The sequence below is a fragment of the Miscanthus floridulus genome, chromosome 4 (genome assembly GCF_019320115.1).
Source record: "Miscanthus floridulus cultivar M001 chromosome 4, ASM1932011v1, whole genome shotgun sequence".
NCBI classification, from domain to species: Eukaryota; Viridiplantae; Streptophyta; class Magnoliopsida; order Poales; family Poaceae; genus Miscanthus; species Miscanthus floridulus.
In genome coordinates, this window is record NC_089583.1 from 40,044,484 (window position 1) to 40,067,118 (window position 22,635).

General features: G+C 43.9%; 1 long non-coding RNA gene and 1 pseudogene across 1 annotated transcript; one reads left to right on the forward strand and one right to left on the reverse strand.

The window, feature by feature from the left end:
- The first annotated feature begins 1,106 nt into the window (after window positions 1-1,106).
- Window positions 1,107-15,994, forward strand: LOC136548414 (uncharacterized; annotated as a pseudogene).
- A 2,409-nt stretch (window positions 15,995-18,403) lies between these two features.
- LOC136551375 (uncharacterized) lies at window positions 18,404-20,637 on the reverse strand. Its single transcript, XR_010782540.1, has 3 exons — window positions 20,223-20,637; window positions 19,540-19,651; window positions 18,404-18,717 (listed from the first exon to the last, which is right to left on the reverse strand). It is a non-coding gene; the product is annotated as an uncharacterized lncRNA (long non-coding RNA).
- Between the last annotated feature and the right edge of the window lie 1,998 nt (window positions 20,638-22,635).

Sequence of the window (22,635 nt, forward strand, 5' to 3'; positions counted from 1 at the left end):
AACACGCTGGTGCCTGAATCTGACAGACAGCACCAGAGATTCCTGTAAACCAGTGAGACTACTTTGTACAGATTGCGACTTTTTTTTTTAGTTTATATTTAAAATAACTAATTGTACAGATCGTGACTACTCTGCGAGACGAATTTTTTAAGCTTAATTAATTCATGATTTGACAATATGGAGCTATAGTAATCATGTGCTAATGATGGATTAATTAGACTTAATAAATTCGTCTCGAGGATTATTAAAGACTTGTGTAATTTATTTTATTATTAGTATTTAAACACTCTTATATAGACACCCGATTTTAGACCTCGATCAAACACCAACTAAATAAGGCCGGTCTTTAATCGGAGCAGGAGCCATCGTCAAGCGACCCAGATCGTCAAATCCCATCAACCGGGGAGAGAGAGCTTTGATTTGGAGTCTCTCAGCACAATGCCTACACATGCACATGCACCAGAGCAGCTAGCTAGGTACGCAATTCAAGCGAGCCATACTAGTGAACCGTCCAAATCCTCGGAGCAAATTTAAAAATCTCCACGAGACGTCTTTCAAAAGAGCAAAAGATTAACCATGCATAGGACCAAACTTGGCTCCAACAAAATATTTTGGCAAAATAGCTAAATTCGTCTCTAAACTCGTGTTTGGCTCAATTTCGTCCCTCAACTATAAAAACGTCCGATTCAGTCCCTGAACTATCCAAATCGGGCCAACTTTGTCCATTCGCCGACGTGGCACGCCGCGTTGGCTCGCCTAGTCACTGCCCGGTCAGCTTAGGGTTTCAACCCCTATTGAACAGACCATTTTGCTCCCATTCTCATTTTGAACACACTAGCAGCATCTCATTTCTCCTCCCCATGGCAGCTGCACACGAGCACTAGGGTTTGGGTCCGTGGGGAGGAAGCATTTGGTCTGACGATTGAAGGAGCGACGCGGAGGAACCTGCATCGTGGAGGTGTGACACATTGTGGAGGAACCTACATCGCGGAGGTGGGCTGGTGATTGAAGGTAAATTCTGCTCGTGGGATCTAAATTTGATTTGGGCGCTTTGATTTTTTTTGATGGAATTTGACCACGAAATGGATCTGTAGGGCGGAATTAACATGGGAGATTCTGAGGTATTGACTGTTAGATTTCATTTCAATGGGGAATTTGTTCTTGATGGGTCACAGATGCAATATTGCAATGGGGATTTGGGAGTATCACACATAGATAAGGACAAATTATCAATCCCAGAGCTCAATGGCTATTTGATAGATCACACCACTTTTCAGAGATCTGTTAGGATGTACTGGTTGCCAATTGGCGCAAAGCTAAATAGTGGAATGAGGCTGCTTGTAGATGATAAGTCTTGCATGGATATGCTTGATGGGATAGGATCTACAGGTGCTATTGACATATACATTGAACAAATTGAGTTGGACATGAGTGGCAATGAAGAAGGTACATAGACACAATATGGAGATGAGGACGTCTTTGCCTTATTCAGAGATGAGAACATTATGGATTTGAATGAACAAGAAGGTAACCAATGTGCTGGACAGGATGTGAATATTATGTATTTGGAGGCTCCTACCACTCATGAGGATGGTCAGAATGACAAAAAGGGTGATCAACATGCAGAAAATGAGGAGGAAGAAGAATCAGGAAGTGATTTTGATGCCATAGGATTTACAAGTGATGAAGATGATGAAGTAAGGGAGATAAGAAATAAATACAAACAGTTTATGTCGGCTGTGAGGAAGAGAGGAGATATTCCATTTGACACCCCAATTTTTTTGGATGTTCCTGGAGGTAGTGATGTAAACAATTTTGCTCAAGCCAATGAAGGTGGGATGGCATTGCATACTTTGATTCAGATCATGATGCATCATATGATGAGGACAGTGATGGTGTTTCAAGGCGAAGGAACTGCAGGTTTCCAATATTTGATAGTCATGTCGAGACTCCACATTTTGCTGTGGATATGTGCTTTAGAGGAAGGGATCAATTGAAAGATGCAATAGAAAGGTATGCATTGAAGATGAAGGTAAATATCAGATATCCCAAGAATGATAAGCAGAGGCTTAGGGCTGTATGCATGTGGAAGGGATGTCCCTGGGTTCTCCATGCTTCATACAACTCAAGGACAGATTGGTTTCAAATTGTGACATATAATCCAAATCATGCATGCTGCCTAGAACTTAAAAATAAAAGGTTATCGACAAAAAGAATATGTGACAAGTATGAGAGTACAATCAAAGCTAATCTAGCATGGAAAGTGTCGGGTTCATAAACCCGGGGTCCCTCGGGGACTGGCTTCCACGCCAAGGCTCGGCCCAAGAGTCTAAAACAATAGACCGGAAGGGCGGCCCAGTCACCGACCAGAAGGCCTGGACGAAGAGGAATAGCGTCCTCTCATCGACTGCTTTGGCCCACCTCTTCGATCGGAGAATTTGCTTTGACTCCAGCCACCACCAGACGGCCTCTCTGATCGGAAGGTCTGGCCCAAAACACTACTTCTGACTCCGACTCGGCATCTCTGACTAGGGATCACAGAAACTCTGCTCACTGCTCTTCTCCAACCGGCGTACTCATAGCCGACTAGAGCCATCCGACCGAGGACGCCCACTCGGTAGGAACCAGAAGACGTGCAGAGAAAGGCAAGGCAAGGCTCACAAGTCAAAACCACTGTACCAGGGACCATACCTTGTGCGGAACAGTACTCTGCAGCCACCCTGACACAAATAGTATCATAGGCGCCGACATCTCCCTCTACAGTATTGTAGGGGCCGCTAAAACTCCCACACGGTAAGGCCCTTACGTACCTCTGGGCATCGATAGCGGTATGGGCGCCAAGATTTACCGTACCAGGTGAACATAGAGAGACTCCTCACATGCCTCTAGGCATCAAATAGTATTTGTAGGTATCGACGTCCACCATCCCTAAAAAAGGTGGCATGACCACCCGTGTGCAACTAACATTCTACAGCGACAGCAACAATGTTGTAGGCGCCTACCACTATCTTATACCCGCCAGTGTGGTCAACAAGGCTCGGTAGGTGTGGGCAACAAGGCTCGGCAGCATACGTACCCTCACCCTCTGAAAGGTCCTAATATGGTTAGAGGGGGGTGAATAGCCTATTTAAAAATCTACAAATCAACTAAAGCAATTTGATTAGTATGACAAATAGCGAAATGCAAACTTGCTCTTGCTCTACAAGGGTTGCAAGCCACCTATCCAACAATTCTAGTTGCAATGATTACTAGGCACACAACTTGCAATGTTACTACTCACTAAGAGCTCTCAATCTTGCTACTCTAAAGAGCTCCACTAGATGAACTTAAAATAACAAAGGAAGCTCTCAATTCTAATTACACTAAAGAGCTTGCCACAACTAGTTTGCAAGAATATAAAAGAGTGAGTAGGATGATTATACGGCCGTGTAGAGGAGTGAACCAATCACAAGATGAATACTAAATCAATCACCGGGAGAATACCAAAGGGCAAGAGACAACCAATTTTTCTCCCGAGGTTTACATGCTTGCCGGCACGCTAGTCCCCGTTGTGTCGACCAACACTTGGTGGTTCGGCGGCTAAGAGTTGTTGCACGAACCTCGTCCACACAATTGGACACCACAAGAACCTACCCACAAGTGAGGTAACTCAATGACATGAGCAATCCACTAGAGTTACCTTTCGGCTCTCCGCTGGGGAAGGCACAAGACCCCTCACAATCACCACGATCGGAGCCAGAGACAATCACCAACCTCCGCTCAATGATCCTCGCTGCTCCAAGCCATCTAGGTGGCGGCAACCACCAAGAGTAACAAGTGAATCCCACAGCGAAACACGAATGCCAAGTGCCACTAGATGCAATCACTCAAGCAATGCACTTGGATTCTCTCCCAATCTCACAATGATGATGAAACAATGATGGAGATGAGTGGGAGGGCTTTAGCTAAGCTCACAAGGTTGCTATGTTAATGCAAATGGCCAAGAGAGTGAGCTTGAGCCGGCCATGGGGCTTAAATAGAAGCCCCCATGAAAAAAGAGCCATTGGGCTACTCACTGCACTGAACACGGGCCGACCGGACGCTCTGGTCAGATTGACCGAACGCAGGACCCAGTGTCCAGTCGCCTGATGACAGCCACATGTCCCTCTGCGTTCAACCATAGCCAGCTGATCTCAACGGTCGAGACACGACCGGACGCTGCGGCAGAAGTGACCAGACGCTGAACCCCCAGTGTCCGATCGTTTACAGTAAGCTCCCAGAGACGGCAAATCTTGACCGGACGCGTCCGGTCAGTCTCCTTGATCTTGGTACTGCTACATCAGCATGACCAGACGCTGCCTTCCATCGTCTGGTCAGTCCAAGACCCAGCTTCCGATCACAAGACCGACGCCAGGTCTTCACTGCCACGCCTGACTGGACGCGCCGGTCCCTTGAGACCAGCATCCGGTCACTTTGTGAAACAGCGAGACTGACCCTCTTTCATCTCTATCTTATTCACCCTTGCTCAAATGTGCCAACCACCAAGTGTATCACCTTGTGCATATGTGTTAGCATATTTTCACAAATACTTTCAAGGGTGTTAGCACTCCACTAGATCCTAAATGCATATGCAATGAGTTAGAGCATCTAGTGGCACTTTGATAACCGCATTTCGATATGAGTTTCACTCCTCTTAATAGTATGGCTATCAATCCTAAATGTGATCACACTCACTGAGTGTTTTGATCACTAAAACAAAATGGCTCCTACAATTTATACCTTTGCCTTGAGCCGTTTGTTTTTCTCTTTCTTCTTTTCCAAGTTTAAGCATTTGATCATCGCCAAGCCATCACCATTGTCATGATCTTTACTATTGCTTCATCACTTGGATTAGTGCTACCTATCTCATGATCACCTTGATAAACTAGGTTAGCACTTAGGGTTTCATCAATTAACCTAAAACCAAACTAGAGCTTTCAATCTCTCCCCTTTTTGGTAATTGATGACAACCCTTACACAAAGATATGAATTGAGATTTAATTGAATCCATGTTGCTTGCCCAAGCATATTTACCATGTGTAAAGAATATGGACAAGTTTCATGAACTCCAAATGGTAGCAATTGCTCCCCCTACATATGTGCTAAGAGTTTGGATTGTAGCTTGCACATATGCTTAGTTAGGAAATATAGGAGACAATGTCTACCAAATGATGCTAAGGTATAAGAGATGGACCTTTGAAGCGTGATACCAATCGGAGTGCACCAATATATCATCCTTAGCACCATTAGTAACTATACATACACAAAAACTAGAATACTCCATGAGATCAATATTACAAGCAAGGGTCTAGTTTCCATAAAAAGAACATAAGTCTAGTTACTTTAGCTCAATATCACTTGGAAACTCTTGAGATGAAATCATTAGATAACCTATGCATGCTAGATTTTCATTTCATCATTCCAATCTTACAATTAGCATACACCACACAAGCATGAATATTGAACTTTAAAACTTGTGCCACACAAGCAAACATATGTAATGCACATTCAAATGCACCATACAAGTTCATGAGCTTGCTCCCCCTATTTGTATGCTCAAAATTTTAATTGATCCCCTTCCTTTGTCATATCTTATCTCTCCCCCTTTGTTCCTTTGTTGTCTTTTCACTATCTTTGTACACTATTTCTCCCCCTTTGTCATCAATGACCATAAAGGCTTAAAGTATAGATAGGTTAGGATTATCAATGTCAACAATTTGCACAAAAGGTGAGCTCAAATTATAGATTGGTTAGGGAGAAACCATGTGAAATGAGGATCATTTTTCCAATATGGTTCAATCTAGATTACTTGTAAAAGATATTTAACTTAGTTTGATCTAAGGACAAGCTTCTTCACACCTCCAAATAAGGGTTATCTTGTACCATGTTGAGTTAAACACTTGTAGCTTATTTTCTAGATCAAACACTAGGTTTACAAGCCCACAAATATGTCATATGCTACCACTAGATCATTTCAAACATACAAGCAATAGTGGTACCATACAAGCATCAAATTCATTTGATTTTAATGAATGAGCCTAGGACATGATAGGAATAACTAGATGCACTAAACAAGTCCTTAGTAATGGATGGATAACATGTCGATCAACTTTACATTGCTTTGCTCGAAGGAGAGGCATATCATATAATGGGGGTGCATCAACACATATTGGAGAAGTCAAGTATGTTTAATTCATTCCTTAGCTTGCAAAACCTCTTTTCATCAAGTGGCTTGGTGAAGATATCGCTAAATTGATCTTCGGTGCCCACACTCTCAATGCAAATGTGCCCTTTTTGTTGGTGATCTCTTATGAAATGATGGCGGACATCAATATGCTTTGTTCTTGAGTGTTGAACCGGGTTGTTGGTGAGCTTTACGGCACTTTCATTGTCACATAGCAATGGCACTTGCTTGAATTTGATTCCAAAATCACTCAAAGTAGCCTTTATCCAAAGTAATTGAGCACAACAACTACCGACCGAAATGTACTCCGCTTCGGTGGTTGAAAGTGCTACACTATTTTGTTTCTTTGATGACCAAGACACAAGTGATCTTTCCAATAGTTGACATGTGCCCGATGTGCTCTTTCTCTCAACTTTGCATCCCGCATAATCAGAGTCTGAATATCCAATCAGCTCGAATCTTGCTCCTTTGGGATACCATAATCCAACATTTTATGTATTCTTCAAGTACCTCAATATTCTCTTTGTTGCCTTCAAACGATTTTCTCTTGGTGAGGCTTGAAATCTAGCACACATACATACACTAAACATCACATCTAGCCTTGAGGCGGTCACATAGAGTAGGCTTCCAATCATAGACCGATACTTCTTTTGATCCACCATGTTGCCACTAGCATCACTATCCAAGCTTCCATTTGTTCCCATTGGTGTACTAATAGCTTTAGCATCATCCATTCCAAACTTCTTGAGCATATCCTTGATGTACTTGCTTTGACTCACAAATGTGCCATTCTTCATTTATTTGATTTGAAGACCAAGAAAGTAGCTAAGCTCTCCAATCATAGACATCTCAAACTCTCATGCCATCATCTTGCCAAACTCCTCACAAAAATCTTGATTTGTTGACCCAAAAATGATATCATCAACATAGATTTGCATTACAAACAAGTCATTTCCATGCTTCTTAGTGAAGAGAGTGGTGTCAACCTTTTCCATCTTAAATCCCTTAGAGAGTAGGAAATCTCTCAATCTCTCATACTATGCTCTAGGTGCTTGTTTTAATCCATACAAAGCCTTTCTCAACTTGTAAACATGGTTGGGTTTCTTCTCATCTTCAAAACCGAGAGGTTGCTCAACATACACAGGCTCATTGATGTGCCCATTGAGAAATGCACTCTTCACATCCATTTGGTATAACTTGATGTTGTGGGCACAACCATAGGCTAACAAGATCCTAATTGCTTCCAATCTTGCAACGGGGGCATATGTTTCTGCAAAGTTAAGACCTTCAACTTGAGTGTAACCTTGAGCCACTAATCTTGCTTTGTTTCTTATTACTATCCCATCTTGATCTTGCTTGTTCCGAAAGACCCACTTGATTCCAATCACATTATGATCCTTAGACCTCTCAACTAACTCCCATACTTGGTTTCTTGTAAAGTTGTTTAACCCTTCATGCATAGCATTGACACAATCAACATCCTTCAAAGCTTCATCTATCTTCTTAGGATCAATGGATGACACAAATGAGAAATGCTCACAAAATGAAGCCAATCTTGATCTAGTTTGCACACCTCTTGAAATATCACTAATGATAGTGTCCAAGGGATGATCTCTTGCAACATTGGTTGGTTGAAGCACTTGCACTTGATTGCTTACATTTGATAGATCACTTAGTTGAGATGATAAACTAGCCTCTTGTTGTTGATCTTGCACTTTGTCATCACTAGTTCTTGCTTGAACTTGACCATGAGAACCACTAGCTTGCACATTTGAGTTAGAGAGCACTTGATTCTTGTCATCTTCAACATCAATCACCTCTCTAGGCCTTATATCACCAATGTCCATGTTCTTCATTGCATTGACCAATTGAGTCCCTCTTACATCATCTAGATTCTCATCTTCCTCTTGGGAACCATTTGTTTCATCAAACTCCACATCATGAACCTCGTCAAAGAGTACCACTAGCCAAATTCCAAACTCTATAAGCCTTGCTAGTAGTGGAGTAACCAAGCAAGAAACCTTTATCACATTTCCTTTCAAACTTACTCAATCTAGTGCCTTTCTTCAATATGTAGCATTTATAACCAAAAACCCGAAAGTATACTATGTTGGGCTTTTTTCTATTCAATAGCTCATAAGGTGTCTTCTCCATCATTGGGTGATAATAGAGTCGGTTGCTATAATAGCAAGCCATGTTGATTGCTTCGGCCCAAAATGAATGACTCACATTGTACTCACTCAACATTGATCTTGCCATGTCAATCAAAGTTTTATTCTTCCTTTCAACTAAGCCATTACATTGAGGAGTGTACTTGGCCGAGAATTGATGTCTAATTCCAAATTTATCACATAACTCATCAATTCTAGTGTTCTTGAATTCACTACCATTGTCACTTCTAACTTTCTTGATGGTTGTTTTAAACTCATTGTGAATTCCCTTGACAAATGATTTGAATGTTGCAAACACATCACTCTTGTCAACAAGAAAGAATATCCATGTGTATCTAGTGAAATCATCCACAATCATAAATCTATATTTGTTTCCACCAATGCTTGTGTATATGGTTGGTCCAAACAAGTCTATGTGCATCAACTCAAATGCCTTAGATGTGCTCATTATGCTCTTCTTAGGATGTGTGTTACCAACTTGTTTTCTGACTTGACATACACTACATAGCTTATCCTTCTCAAATGTGACATCTTTCAAGCCTCTAACTAAGTCATGCTTAATCAACTTGTTCAATTGTTTCATTCTAACATGACCAAGCCTTCTATGCCATAACCAACCCATGCTAGACTTAGTGATCAAACATGTTGTCAATTGAGCTTCTCTAGCATTGAAATCAACCAAGTATAGATTTTCATATCTAAATACTTTGAATATCAAGTTAGAGCCATCTACATTTATAATCTCTACATCATCCACATCAAATATGCACTTGAAACCAAGATCACACAATTGAGCTACCGACAAAAGGTTGAAGTTCAAGCTCTCTACTAGTAGCACATTGGAAATGCTCAAGTCATTGGATATTGCAATCTTACCAAGCCCTTTGACCTTGCCTTTGCCATTGTCACCAAATGTGATACTATCAATCCCATTACTCTTGTATTCATTGATTAAATTGAATATTCTTGGATCACCGGTCATGTGTTGTGTGCACCCGCTATCAAGCACCCAATACCTTCCTCTGGCTTTATAATTGACCTACAAAAGAAGATCAATTCTTTTTAGGTATCCAAACTTTCTTGGGTCCTTGAAGGTTAGTTACCAAGGTCTTTGATACCCAAATGACCTTCTTCTTTGGGCCCACAATTGGTGTACCAATGAACTTAGTCTTCACACCATTAGCACCCTTAACAAGCATGTAACAAGAATCAAATTTAATTGAGGATACATTAGGTAGCTTGTTCTTGTTAGTCTTGCAATATTGCTCTATATGCCCAACTTGCTTGCATCTATTGCAAAACCGACCATTGCCCTTCACAAAGTTAACTTTGGGAGTGACAAAGGCCGCCTTGCCTTTCTTGGGGTTATAGCCTAATCCCTCTTTGTTGAGAGAAAATATTTGGCTACCCAAGCACTTTAGCAAGCGGGCATCTCCACCATAGGCATTGCCTAACGCACGAGTGAGCTCATTCACCTCCTTCTTGAGGGTCTCATTTTCCACCATTAATGAGGCATCACAATTGAGACCATCACTCAAAGGTGAAGTAGAAGTAGTAGTGCTACAAGAAGTGTTAGTGGGAGCAACTATAATGGGCTTATAAAAAGATTCATCAATAAGATCACATGTTAGTCCCACATCATATGATACAATCACTTGCTTCTTCTTGGCTTCCTCTTTGACTTGCTCAATGAGAGAGGAGTGAGCTTTCTCAAGCTTAGAGTGAGCTTTACCAAGCTTCTCATGGGCTTCCATTAGCCTCTCATGAGTGGTATTGAGCTCATCAAGGGATTGCTCAAGAAATTTGACTTTCTTGTTTAATTCCTTGCACTCCTTTCTCTTCATCTCAAAGTAAGTATGCACTTGCTCACACATGTCCATGAGCTCCTCCTTGGAGTACTCTTCGTCATCATCATCACTCCTACAAGCATCACTTTCACATTCATCATCATCACTCACATCATATTTTACCTTGGTAGGCTTTGCCATGAGGCATGTCAATGGAGTGTCGAAGATGGAGGGCTTGTTGTTGATGGCAATGCTTGCTAGTGCTTTCTTGATAGATTTCTTGTCATCATCACTAGAGTCATCACTATCTGAAGAGCCATCACTATCCCAAGTGACCACATAGCCTCCACCCTTCTTCTTCTTTTGGAAGGTCATTCTCTTCTCCTTCTTTTCTTTCTTATCCTTCTTGTCCTTCTTCTTCTCATCCTCATCATTGTCATTATTGTAGGGACAATTTGCTATAACATGATCGGGGCTCTTGCAATTATAGCATCTTCTCACATATTCTTTGCTTTTGGTGTGATCTCTTCTCTTTCTTGCACCATAGCCCTTCTTCTTCATGAATTTTCCCATCTTGCGTACAAGGAGGGCCATAGCTTCATTATCAATATCACTAAGATCATCATCATCACTTGATTCTTTCTTGGACTTGCCCTTGTTCTTGGATGATGATGAGCTAGCCTTGAATGCTATACTCTTCTTCTTGTCTTCTTCTTCCTTCTTGTCATCCTTGTCATCCCCCTCCCTTTCCACACGGTATGTCTCTTGGGTCATGACATCACCTAGTACTTGGTTAGGGGTAATCTCCTTCAATCCTCCTCTTATGATTAGCAATCTCAACATCTCAAATCTTGGAGGTAGGCACATCAAGAACCGATGAGAGACATCATCATCCTTGATCTTCTCTCCCAAGGCCTTCAAGTCATTTACAATTACTTGCAACCGATGAAACATTTCCGGAATGCTCTCATATTCCTTCATCTTGAAGCTTGTCAACTTATCCTTGAGAATGTATAACTTAGCACTCTTCACCGCCGATGTGCCCTCATATGTTTCCTCCAATCTCCTCCATACCTCGTTTGCTCTTTCACAATCCTTGATTTGCTCAAATACCTTGGAATCAATGCCATTGCATATGGTGTTTAGAGCAATTATATTGCATTGCTTGTTGGTCTTGTCTTGGTTGGTGGGATCATCGGGATCAATGATAGCATAGTCATTCTCGGTCACTTTCCATACTTGATCATTGATTGAACCAAGATACATCCTTATCTTTCTCTTCCAATAATCATAGCATGTGCCATCAAAGAACGGTGGTTTGCCCCCCCCCCCACATGGTTGAACACAACTTGAGCTATAATTTGACACCGAGGTTGTTAAGCCTTCAATCAAACGGTGACCATGGCTCCTATACCACTTGAAAGGTCCTAATATGGCTAGAGGGGGGTGAATAGCCTATTTAAAAATCTACAAATCAACTAGAGCAATTTGATTAGTATGACAAATAGCGAAATGCAAACTTGCTCTAGCTCTACAAGGGTTGCAAGCCACCTATCCAACAATTCTAGTTGCAATGATTACTAGGCACACAACTTACAATGTTACTACTCACTAAGAGCTCTCAATCTTGCTACTCTAAAGAGCTCCACTAGATGAACTTAAAATAACAAAGGAAGCTCTCAATTCTAATTACACTAAAGAGCTTGCCACAACTAGTTTGCAAGAATATAAAAGAGTGAGTAGGGTGATTATACCGCCGTGTAGAGGAGTGAATCAATCACAAGATGAATACTAAATCAATCACTGGGAGAATACCAAAGGGCAAGAGACAACCAATTTTTCTCCCGAGGTTCACGTGCTTATTGGCACGCTAGTCCCCATTGTGTCGACCAACACTTGGTGGTTCGGCGGCTAAGAGGTGTTGCACGAACCTCATCCACACAATTGGACACCGCAAGAACCTACCTACAAGTGAGGTAACTCAATGATACAAGCAATCCACTAGAGTTACCTTTCAGCTCTCCACCGGGGAAGGGACAAGACCCCTCACAATCACCACGATCGGAGCCAGAGACAATCACCAACCTCCATTCAATGATCCTCGCTGCTCCAAGCTATCTAGGTGGTAGCAACCACCAAGAGTAACAAGTGAATCCCACAGCAAAACATGAATGCCAAATGCCACTAGATGCAATCACTCAAGCAATGCACTTGGATTCTCTCCCAATCTCATAATGATGATGAAACAATGATGGAGATGAGTGGGAGGGCTTTGGCTAAGCTCACAAGGTTGCTATGTCAATGCAAATGGCCAAGAGAGTGAGCTTGAGCCAGCCATGGGGCTTAAATAGAAGCCCCCATGAAAAAAGAGTCATTGGGCTACTCACTACACTGAACATGGGCCGACCGGACACTCCGGTCAGATTGACCGGACGTAGGACCCAGTGTCCGATCGCCTGATGACAGCCACATGTCCCTCTACGTTCAACCACAGCCAGCTAATCTCAACGATCGAGACACGACCGGACGCTGCGGTAGAAGTGACCAGACGCTGAACCCCCAGCATCCGGTCGTTTACAGTAAGCTCCCTTCCATCGTCCGATACTTCTACATCGGCTCTAACTGGACGTGTCCGGCCAGTCTCCTTGATCTCGGTACTGCTACATCGGCTCTGATCGAACGCTACCTTCCATCGTTCAGTCAGTCCAAGACCCAGCGTCCGGTCACAAGACCGACGCCAGGTCTTCACTGCCATGCCTGACCGGACATGCCGGTCCCCTAAGACCAGCGTCCGGTCACTTTGTGAAACAGCAAGACTGACCCTCTTTCATCTCTATCTTCTTCACCCTTGCTCAAATGTGTCAACCACCAATTGTATAACTTTGTGCACATGTGTTAGCATATTTTCACAAATACTTTCAAGGGTGTTAGCACTCCACTAGATCCTAAATGCATATGCAATGAGTTAGAGCATCTAGTGGCACTTTGATAACCGCATTTCAATACGAGTTTCACTCCTCTTAATAGTACAGCTATCAATCCTAAATGTGATCACACTCACTGAGTGTCTTGGTCACTAAAACAAAATGGCTCCTACAATTTATATCTTTGCCTTGAGCCTTTTGTTTTTCTCTTTCTTCTTTTCCAAGTTTAAGCATTTGATCATCACCAAGCCATCACCATTGTCATGATCTTCACTATTGCTTCATCACTTGGAGTAGTGTTACCTATCTCATGATCACCTTGATAAACTAGGTTAGCACTTAAGGGTTTCATCAATTAACCAAAATCAAACTAGAGCTTTCACCCTCTCACTTGTAAAGCCAGTCCCCTTCATCTATAAAAGGGGGTGCGCTTCCTCCAACAAAGGAGGGCCCTTCTTGAGGATAACAAAGCACCGATCAAGTTCACTAGCTCACCACCACAGAACTGCCGGGTTCGTACCCCAAGCACACACTTGAATACTTAGCTCATAGCGTAGCTCCTGTCGCTCTTTGCCCTTCCGATCGGAGCCGACCGAACCTCTTGTACACCCCTTCTTTCTCCTTCTCGTTTGTAACCCCACTACAAACTTCAAGCATCTAGGCTCAGGAATAAAGTCACCGACCGACCTCGACTAGGACATAGGGCACTGTTGCCTAAACCTAGTATAAATCATGTGTCATTGAGTGCTAGGCCACCTCCGATCACAACGCATAGCAAAACTACAAATATTCACTAGTTGGTCACTTTCTGCACCGACAGAAAGCTAGAGCAATGAAGGAGACAGTACAAGATGACATGGGTGTCGATGTGTCAATCACAATGATTAAGAGGGCAAAGGCAAGGGTTGTCAGGATGGTAATGGATTATCAGACTGGTGAGTACTCAAAGTTGTTTGACTATGCATTGGAGCTGAAGCGAAGTAATCCTGGAACCAGTGTGCATGTTGCTCTAGATCCTGAAGAAACTGACCATGTATTTCAGAGAATGTACATCTATTTGGATGCATGTCGAAGGGGATTCTTGGATGGATGTAGGAGAGTTATTGGGCTTGATGGTTGCTTTCTTAAGGGCCTATGAAAGGTGAGTTGCTTGTCAGCTATTGGAAGGGATGCCAATAATCAGATTTACCTAATAGCCTAGGCTGTTGTCGAATATGAGAACAAAAATTCATGGGGTTGGTTTCTTGGGCATCTTCAAAAAGATATCTATATCCCTTATGGTGCAGAAGGATGGGTTTTTATAACAGACCAACAAAAGGTAATTGTGACCACAACCTATGACATGTATGCCATGGAGATCCTTAAAATTGGATAATAGCATTTAGTTTATCTATTAATGCAGGGGCTTTTAAGTGTAGTGAATGAGATGTTTCCATTAGCTGAGCATAGGATGTGTGCACGACACATTTATGCCAACTGGAGGAAAAAAACATAGGCTACAAGAGTACCAAAAGAGGTTCTGGAAGATTGCAAAGGCTTCAAATGAGATGTTTAATCATTACAAAAATAAGATCGCCAACAAAACTCCTAGAGGATGGAAAGATTTGTAGAATACAGACCCTGTACATTGGTGCCGAGCTTGGTTCAAGGTTGGATCCAATTGTGAATCTATTGATAACAACATGAGTGAATCATTTAATAGTTGGATTATAGAAGCAAGGTTCAAGCCTATCTTGACAATTGTGGAGGACATAAGGATCCTTGTGACTAGAAGAATCCAAGAGAATAGGAGCAACAATGAGAGGTGGTTAATGGAAATATGCCCCAACATTATCAGGAAGGTCTGTAAGATAAGGCATAGGACCCAGTACTGTCATGTCTTGTGGAATGGTGAAGCTGGTTTTGAAGTGAGAGATAAAAAAAATGGAGGTTCACAGTAGATCTCAACAACAGGACATGCTCATGCAGATATTGGCAAGTTTCTGGGATTCCATGCACACATGCTTGTGCTTTACTGTTCAAGATGTCTGAAGAGCCTAATAAATATGTGCACATGTGTTTTTCTCTTGAGGCATACAAGAGGACATATCAACATGTCCTGCAACCTGTAGAGCATGAGTCGGCATGGCATGTGTCCCAAAATCCTAAACCATTGCCTCCTAGAGTGAAAAAGATGCCAGGCCAGCCAAAGAAAAACAGGAGAAAAGATCCTTCAGAGCCAAAGAAATCAAGCACTAAGTCATCAAGAGTTGGTACTAAAATCAAATGTGGCCGGTGTAAAGGGGATGGTCACAACTCCAGAACATGCACCGTGACAATGGTGTTTATCCTTTTATTATTGTGTTATTTGTTTGCTGATTTCAGATGCGCTAACTTTTGGTGTGTAACTGCAGGGAGGCTCAGGGTCACACAATCCTTCACAGCAGCATGCCACCAATGCAACAAGGCAGGCAAATATCAATCCATTGGCAATGGAACCTGCACAATCCAAGCAACGTAAAGGAAAGCGTCTAGTACCATCTTCAAGTCACATCCAATTCATCTAGTCAATTCATCCTATCTTCAGGTTAGTAAATTTCAGTGAGGTGATTTAAAAAGACAAAATTTTAGTAAAGTAATTTCTTTCCATTTTTTTAGTCTGGCCATAAGAAACAAAGGGTGTCTTACACAAAATCCAGAGCCATTGTTGAAGCATCCGCAAAGGCAGCTGCTGGTGGAAGTGCATCTATTATAATCGAGACAAGTGCTGGCACGGCTGCTGGGACATCTGCAAAGGCAACCATCAATGTTTCAGGAGGAACCGGCTCAGCCAAAATTCGATCCACTTCAGCTGGCCGTGGAGGAGAAAGCAGCTCCTCTGGACAAAGAATAGGAAAAGACATAGTGTCATCAGAGAAGAGCATCACGTAGTTTGAGTGCCCAGTGCATGGCGCATGTATCATTTGCATTAAACATTAACATGGTCTGTCACTTTGAATGAACAAGGCACTACTTTAATTATTTCAACTGCAGACATGGTTAAATTTCTCGCAACATCATTTGATATCAAACAAACATTGCAGTATGAGCGACCTGCTGGAGGATGGGGACGGGGGAGCCTCTAATTGACGGAAGCTGGGGGTGAGCTGCTCTATGGAGGGTAAAAGGGTATTTTACATCCTAAGCTAACTGGACGGTGACTAGGCGAGCCAACTGTGGTGTGCCACGTCGGCGAATGGACGAAGTTGACCCGATTTGGATAGTTCAGGGACCGAATCATATGTTTTTATAGTTGAGGGGATGAAATTGAGCCAAGCGCGATAGTTTAGGGACGAATTCGGCTATTTTGCCAAATATTTTTATACTTTTATATACTTGGCATGATTCTATAAAGTGCTCCTGTTAGTGATAATTGAGAACCGACAAGTAGCACAATGATGAGATATTATATGGTGGTACTCCACAAAGTTTGCACTATAATTTATTCGGCAATAGCCACAAGTGATCCAAAACTTCCGTAGTGTTTTTTAAATGGTCGAATCGAGCCACCAACATATTTGTTGTTATTTCTATGTTCCATTAGTGTATCACGATAATAGATTAGAGAGGGTAGCAAAATACTGATCTTGATATGGAGTACCCTACCTCAAACGTAGATGAGGGTCTTTATCGTGTTGTGGGCTAGTGCCGGTTGCAAATAGGGGGTCATTTGCGAATAGGACAAATTTCAGGACATTTATAAATCCACTTATTGTAGGATAAAATTTAAATACTAGAAGGGAGTAACTCCTTTTGCCTCGTACTATAAACTAGTAACTAGTTCTAAGTTAACTCCCTCAATAGTGCTAACTTTAGCACATGGCTCATTACATGAATTGCTCCATATGATATACTCACATGATCTTAAAATGTGTGTACGAGTCTAGCTCTTAGCTTAAAAAAATATGATAAATAATTAGATCTAGCTTACGAGTGAGGTGCCCAGACCGACGTTGTGAAATCCAATCAACCGGAGAGAGAGAGAGAGCAGGAGCGAACCTAAGGACGCCACATCGCCGGTCCGTGACACCAGCTCGACCAGAGCATGACAAGGAGCCGGCTCAGAACGTCTCACGGGTGTACATAATCTCTGGTGCCTTCTCATCAGTCGATTCTCACGTCCGTCAAATCTCATCATCTACAAACTGGAGAGAGAAAGTGGTCACTTGTGGGAAAAAAAATTCTATGCGACGCCGTGACATAGCTCAACAAGGAACCGGCTTCGGAACGTCTCACCGGTTTACAGGAATCTTTGGTGCCGTCTGTCAGATTCAGGCACCGGTGTGTTAATGGCCACTGGCTACAGCGGCTTCATCACGATCGCCTTCTCGGCTTCTCCGCTGCTGCAGCAGCAGCATGCACGCGCCAAAAGTTGAGCAGGTAGCTTGGCTAGTTGGCCAAAAGTTGATCAGGGCGCGGCTCAAGATCGGTGGCGCGGCAGACCCTGTCACGTCACCGGTCAGCGTCCCGATCCTCGCTACGTCAACCCTCTCGCCGCGCCAGGGAAATAGGCGCGGCCAAAAGTGTTAGTTTTAGGAAAAAAAATTTAAACAGTGTTAGATTTAAAATTAGTTTACAAAAAGTGTTAAAAAAATCTACTCTGCTGGATGCACATGAAGGGACCCTGGTTCCTTTTTAACTTCAATAAAATTGCAGTAGGGGTGTAAACCCCTACTGTTTCTCGTTAAAAAAAAGGGGACCCTAGATTTTTTATTTTGTGTGAAAGATCCTCCCTTGATTTTGTTACACCTATTTCCCTTTCTTTCATTGGCCTATCATGTATTCTGATCATCTGATGTATCCATGCGCTTCTGGTCGTGGGTGATCAGAACTCAGAAGTAGGCCAATGGTATAATAACATTGGCCTGTTCCTAGTCGAAACACGGTTCCGACTAATTTATTATTTTAAAAAAACAATGTTTCGGTTAAAAAAACAAGACGAAAAGTAACGATTATAATTGTTATCACCAAAGCCACGTCACATCACGCAAACTACTCGCAGGATGTGATAATGTTTAGGTTTGGCATTTCTGGGACAAAATGGCATGCAAGTTGGCTGTGAAAATTAAACCCCCGACATGCGTAATTCGAACCTCGAATAAGAATTCAAATTGGATTTAATGAGATTACTTCAAGCACCTAATCGACAGCTGTTTATGTTATCACTAGCTGCATCGATCGGTCCTGCAAGTGCTTCAAAATTAGCTGCACGCAATGGACATAGGGCGCACGATGAGTACTAGCACGGTGCCGTACATAATAAAGGTACACAACGGATTAATCCAATGGTCCAAACTCCATACTCCCCACGCAGTTCGAAGCATAACATTCAGTCGCCCAACTAACAGTCTGCACGTCAGCCATCGTTGTATACCTCTGACCCTGCAAGTTTGCATCATGAACTACTATTTCACGACAACGTTATCTGCCGTACTAAGCAGAAATGCAGGCACTCATGAAGGTGCCGCGGTGACCGTTCATCATTGTCCCTGTAGGATCAACTCGACGAGCAGGCGCTGAGCTGATTGTGCCTGATCCGGTGGTCCAGATACCACGATCATAGCTTCGTTGCCCTCGGAAGGCGGATTGTAGACGGCAATGTCAGCACCAGATACCTGAATTCACATGAAAAACATAATGTTATGGAAGACATAAAATAAGATCTAAGATGGTAGTCCTACATGTACATTATATCCAGTACAGAATTCAGTGGTGTCATAACTTCAGGGGCGAAAATAAGAATCCATAGTCTGATAATGGAACAGGTGGTACAAAAATGCAAGAAATAGTATACAGATTGAATAGACTAAAGTAGCAACCATATTTTGAAGCGAACACTTATGAATTATTAGTAGCAATTATACAGCTAGTTTTCTGTTCATGGATCAAATTTTGCAAAACCAAGGGCCCACTGCATCTTTTGTTTCAACAGATGGAAGCAAAAAACTGGTAATTTTTGACGAAGTGGGACATTACTTTCCTTTTTAAAAGAAAGTAACCATGATCAAGAAGGTCGGGTCCAGATACAATCTCTGAATTTTGTATTGTCTATTCGCCCCTTCTTTTTCTCGAACGTCCCCAGAGAGCTGCATGTCATTTCAATGAGAGAAAAATGCATAGGAGAGACAAGCGCCTGCTCCTAGCTATTAGTACAAGGAAGAGGCCCAAAGGCTACTACCAAAACACCCCCAGCACACGCGCGATCATGGGAAACCCTAAAGACCTGACCCTACAAAGCAACTATTGTGTGTTCATCCTGGAAATCATTTTATTTTGTTAACTCATGGAGGCTGGGCTTTTGTATTCCATCATCTAAAAGACTCGAGTCATAAAATTCAAAAATATAGATGAAGAGTTAATGTAAATTCTGAGTTAAAGTATAATGCAATCGTAACAAGCATTGAAGCATGTAAGGTTAAGTAGTTGTGCAGCAAGACCTCTGTAAGCTTGGCCAGGTTGCTTCCATTATCTCCATAGACAAGAGTTAGGATGCTCCCAGAAACAGCAGTCTCATATGTGATTCTTGTTATCGCAGCATGCTCAACTCCCCTGCAACCCGAAGCAAGTTACTAAAATATACTAGCAGACAAAAATAAGAGTCATCAACTCGCCCATGTTGATGAAATATGCAAAGTGGTGGTACAGCACAGACTCGCTGTATATTTTTGTTTTAAGTAACAAATAGGGCGTACCCAGTGCAGAGAGCTTCCGCTCTGTGCGGAGTCTAGGGAAGGGTGTAAGTGACAAGCCTTACCCTCGCCTGTGCAATGCGAGGAGACCGCGACTCGAACCCGGGACCTTCCGGTCACAGGCGGTAAGACTCTACCGCTTGCACCAGGCCCGCCCTTCTTCTAAGTAACAAATAACTAAGAAGAAATACTTTGCGGTTACAAGAACATAAAAAAGAATGGCAGAGATTGATATTGGTATAAACTTTAATATGCTGGAGATAATGCAGCAGATACAAAATTAATATCAATTATCAACTAACAAGGCAAACAATTGATGCACACCAATACACTAAAGTAATCATAATTCGTCACAGCTATCAAATTATAAAGGGAACATCACGCTAGTGTAGAAGCAGAGATCAAACAACAAAGACAGATAAGACTATTACCTCACAAGATTGTTTTCCTCTGAAAAAATAATTCCATGATTTAAGTTATTGGTTACAATGTCATTCCACTCAGTAGGGTTCTGAATCCCACTATCTGAATTGTTGATCCTGACACCATTCCCGTTATCAGGTTTCTGCTATCAAATATTTATTCAGTAGTGCCACAAAATAAGTGCATATTAGAACATAGCTGGAGCAGCAGTACAAAATTAGAAATAGCTCATATGGTGAGTATAAGCTTGCCAAGTGAAAGGAGAGCTCTATTAGTGTTGAAGAAACAGAAGGTTTAAAGCTTCATGCATAACAGCGCGAAATTTTCAAATGTCTTCTTCAAAAACAAATAATAATTATTTTGAAGAGGAAAAAAAGACTTATAGTGCATTTCAGCTGACAGATCACACAAGTTGTCACTTTCCACATGCCTTGTGTTCATTGTTCATACATTTTGCATTGTGACACCTGTAAATGAATATGCCATAAAATACCCACCCAACCGCACCCTTCCTGTTATGACCGGCATCCCCTACAGCCGTCGCAGTCCAGCTAGGGGCTAGGAGGGGAGCCGGCCATCAAAGGGCTATGGACCATATAATTGTCGCAATTATAGTATTTCTAGAGGGTTATTTTATAATTATCGCTATTAGAGAGACATATAAATATCTGTAAGACTCTATTTGGGAAATTAAGCAGAAACATATTATTGTTTCCGGCTTCCTCAGGGAGCCGGGAGAAACCCTAGCCGCCTCTACTGTTCACGCGTCCATCCTCCACCACGGCGTCCAGCCGCCAGCAGCGAGGTTCCCAGCCTGCTCCACCTCCCTCTCACCCCTACAGACATCGTGATCTACGTGGTAGGATCCGTAATCCTATCAACCTGGGATCAGCGTTGCCAGGTTCGATGACGACTACTCCTCCGAGTTCCTCCGTCCCGGTGACCACTTCGCCGCTGCCCGCTGCGTTGTCGGAGGCGTCCGCTGCCTCTGCCCAGCCCCTGACGTTGGAATCGCTGGGGGCCAAGGTTGATCTGATCACCAACGCGGTGGTCTCCATGCAGACGGCGTGGGCCGGCCTGCTCCAGGCGCCTCCACCACCGCCGTTTCCCGCACCACCACTGCCTCCACCGCCGGTGCCCACCGCACCGATCACCACTGCGCCACTGACATCCTACCCCTACGGCATGCCGTCGACGGGGGCCGGAGTTCCGCTCCATCTGTTGCAATGGCCGGCCTCGCCGTCACCGCCGCCTGATTGGCTGCAGCCGCCCGCGACGGCGTCGGCTCCGCTCTACTCGATGGCCACGTCGACAACCACATCACCCTCCACGACGATCGCGGTGACAGCAGTGTCAACCCTGCCTTCCACCGGCGGTCCTCTCTTCGGGGGGGTGGACGGCTCGCTGTTCTTCGGGGCGCCCTCGTCTTCGGGCGGCCAGCCACAGGGGGGCCTTGACCCGGGCCTTGGTGCTGCCCTCGCGGGTGCCCAGGCGGGGCCCAAATTCTACAAATTGGAGTTTCCTACGTACGACGGCTCGGTAGACCCTCTAAATTGGTTGAACCAGTGCGAGCAGTTCTTCCGGGGCCAGCAGACGCTAGCATCCGCGCGCACATGGCTCGCGTCCTACCACCTTCGGGGTGCTGCCCAGACATGGTACTACGCCCTGGAGCAGGATGAGGGCATGCCCCTTGGGAGCGCTTCCACGAGTTATGCTCACTCCGCTTCGGGCCTCCTGTTCTGGGCACACGGTTGGCGGAGCTTGCCCGCCTTCCTTTTGGTTCTTCCGTGCAGGATTACTCGGAGCGCTACAATGCCATCCTGTGCCACGCCCGCAACCTCTCCGCTCGCCAAAAGGCGGAGCTGTACGTGGGTGGACTGCCGGACCAGCTACGCAAGCAGGTTTAGCTCCGCGCGCCGCCCGACCTCCAGTCCGCCATGTACTTGGCACGGGCGTTCGAGGATTGCGTACCTCCACCTGCACCGCAGCCTCGCGTCGCCCGGCCGCCCCTACGATCGACCTGGACTCCGCAGCAGCGGACGCCGAGTGCGGGTCCTACACCGGTGGCCGCCGCTCCTACACCCAGCGGACGCCGAGTGCGGGTCCTACACCGGTGGCCGCCGCTCCTACACCGACCCCGGCGGCGCCCACTTTTCGTCGGCTCTCTCCGGCCGAACAGCAGGAGCACCGTCGCCAGGGGCTATGCTTCAACTGTGACGAGCCTTACGTACGCGGGCACATGTGCAAGCGCCTCTTCTACCTGGAGGTCGACGACTACAGCGTGGAGGCTCCCGTGGAGGCGACCGAGGACACCCCTTCCAGCGAGCTGGTCGGGCCGGAGATGGCCGCCGCTAACACCCTTGTGGTCTCCCTCCAGGCTGTTGCAGGTATTCGGGCCACCAACTCCATGCTGCTGCATGT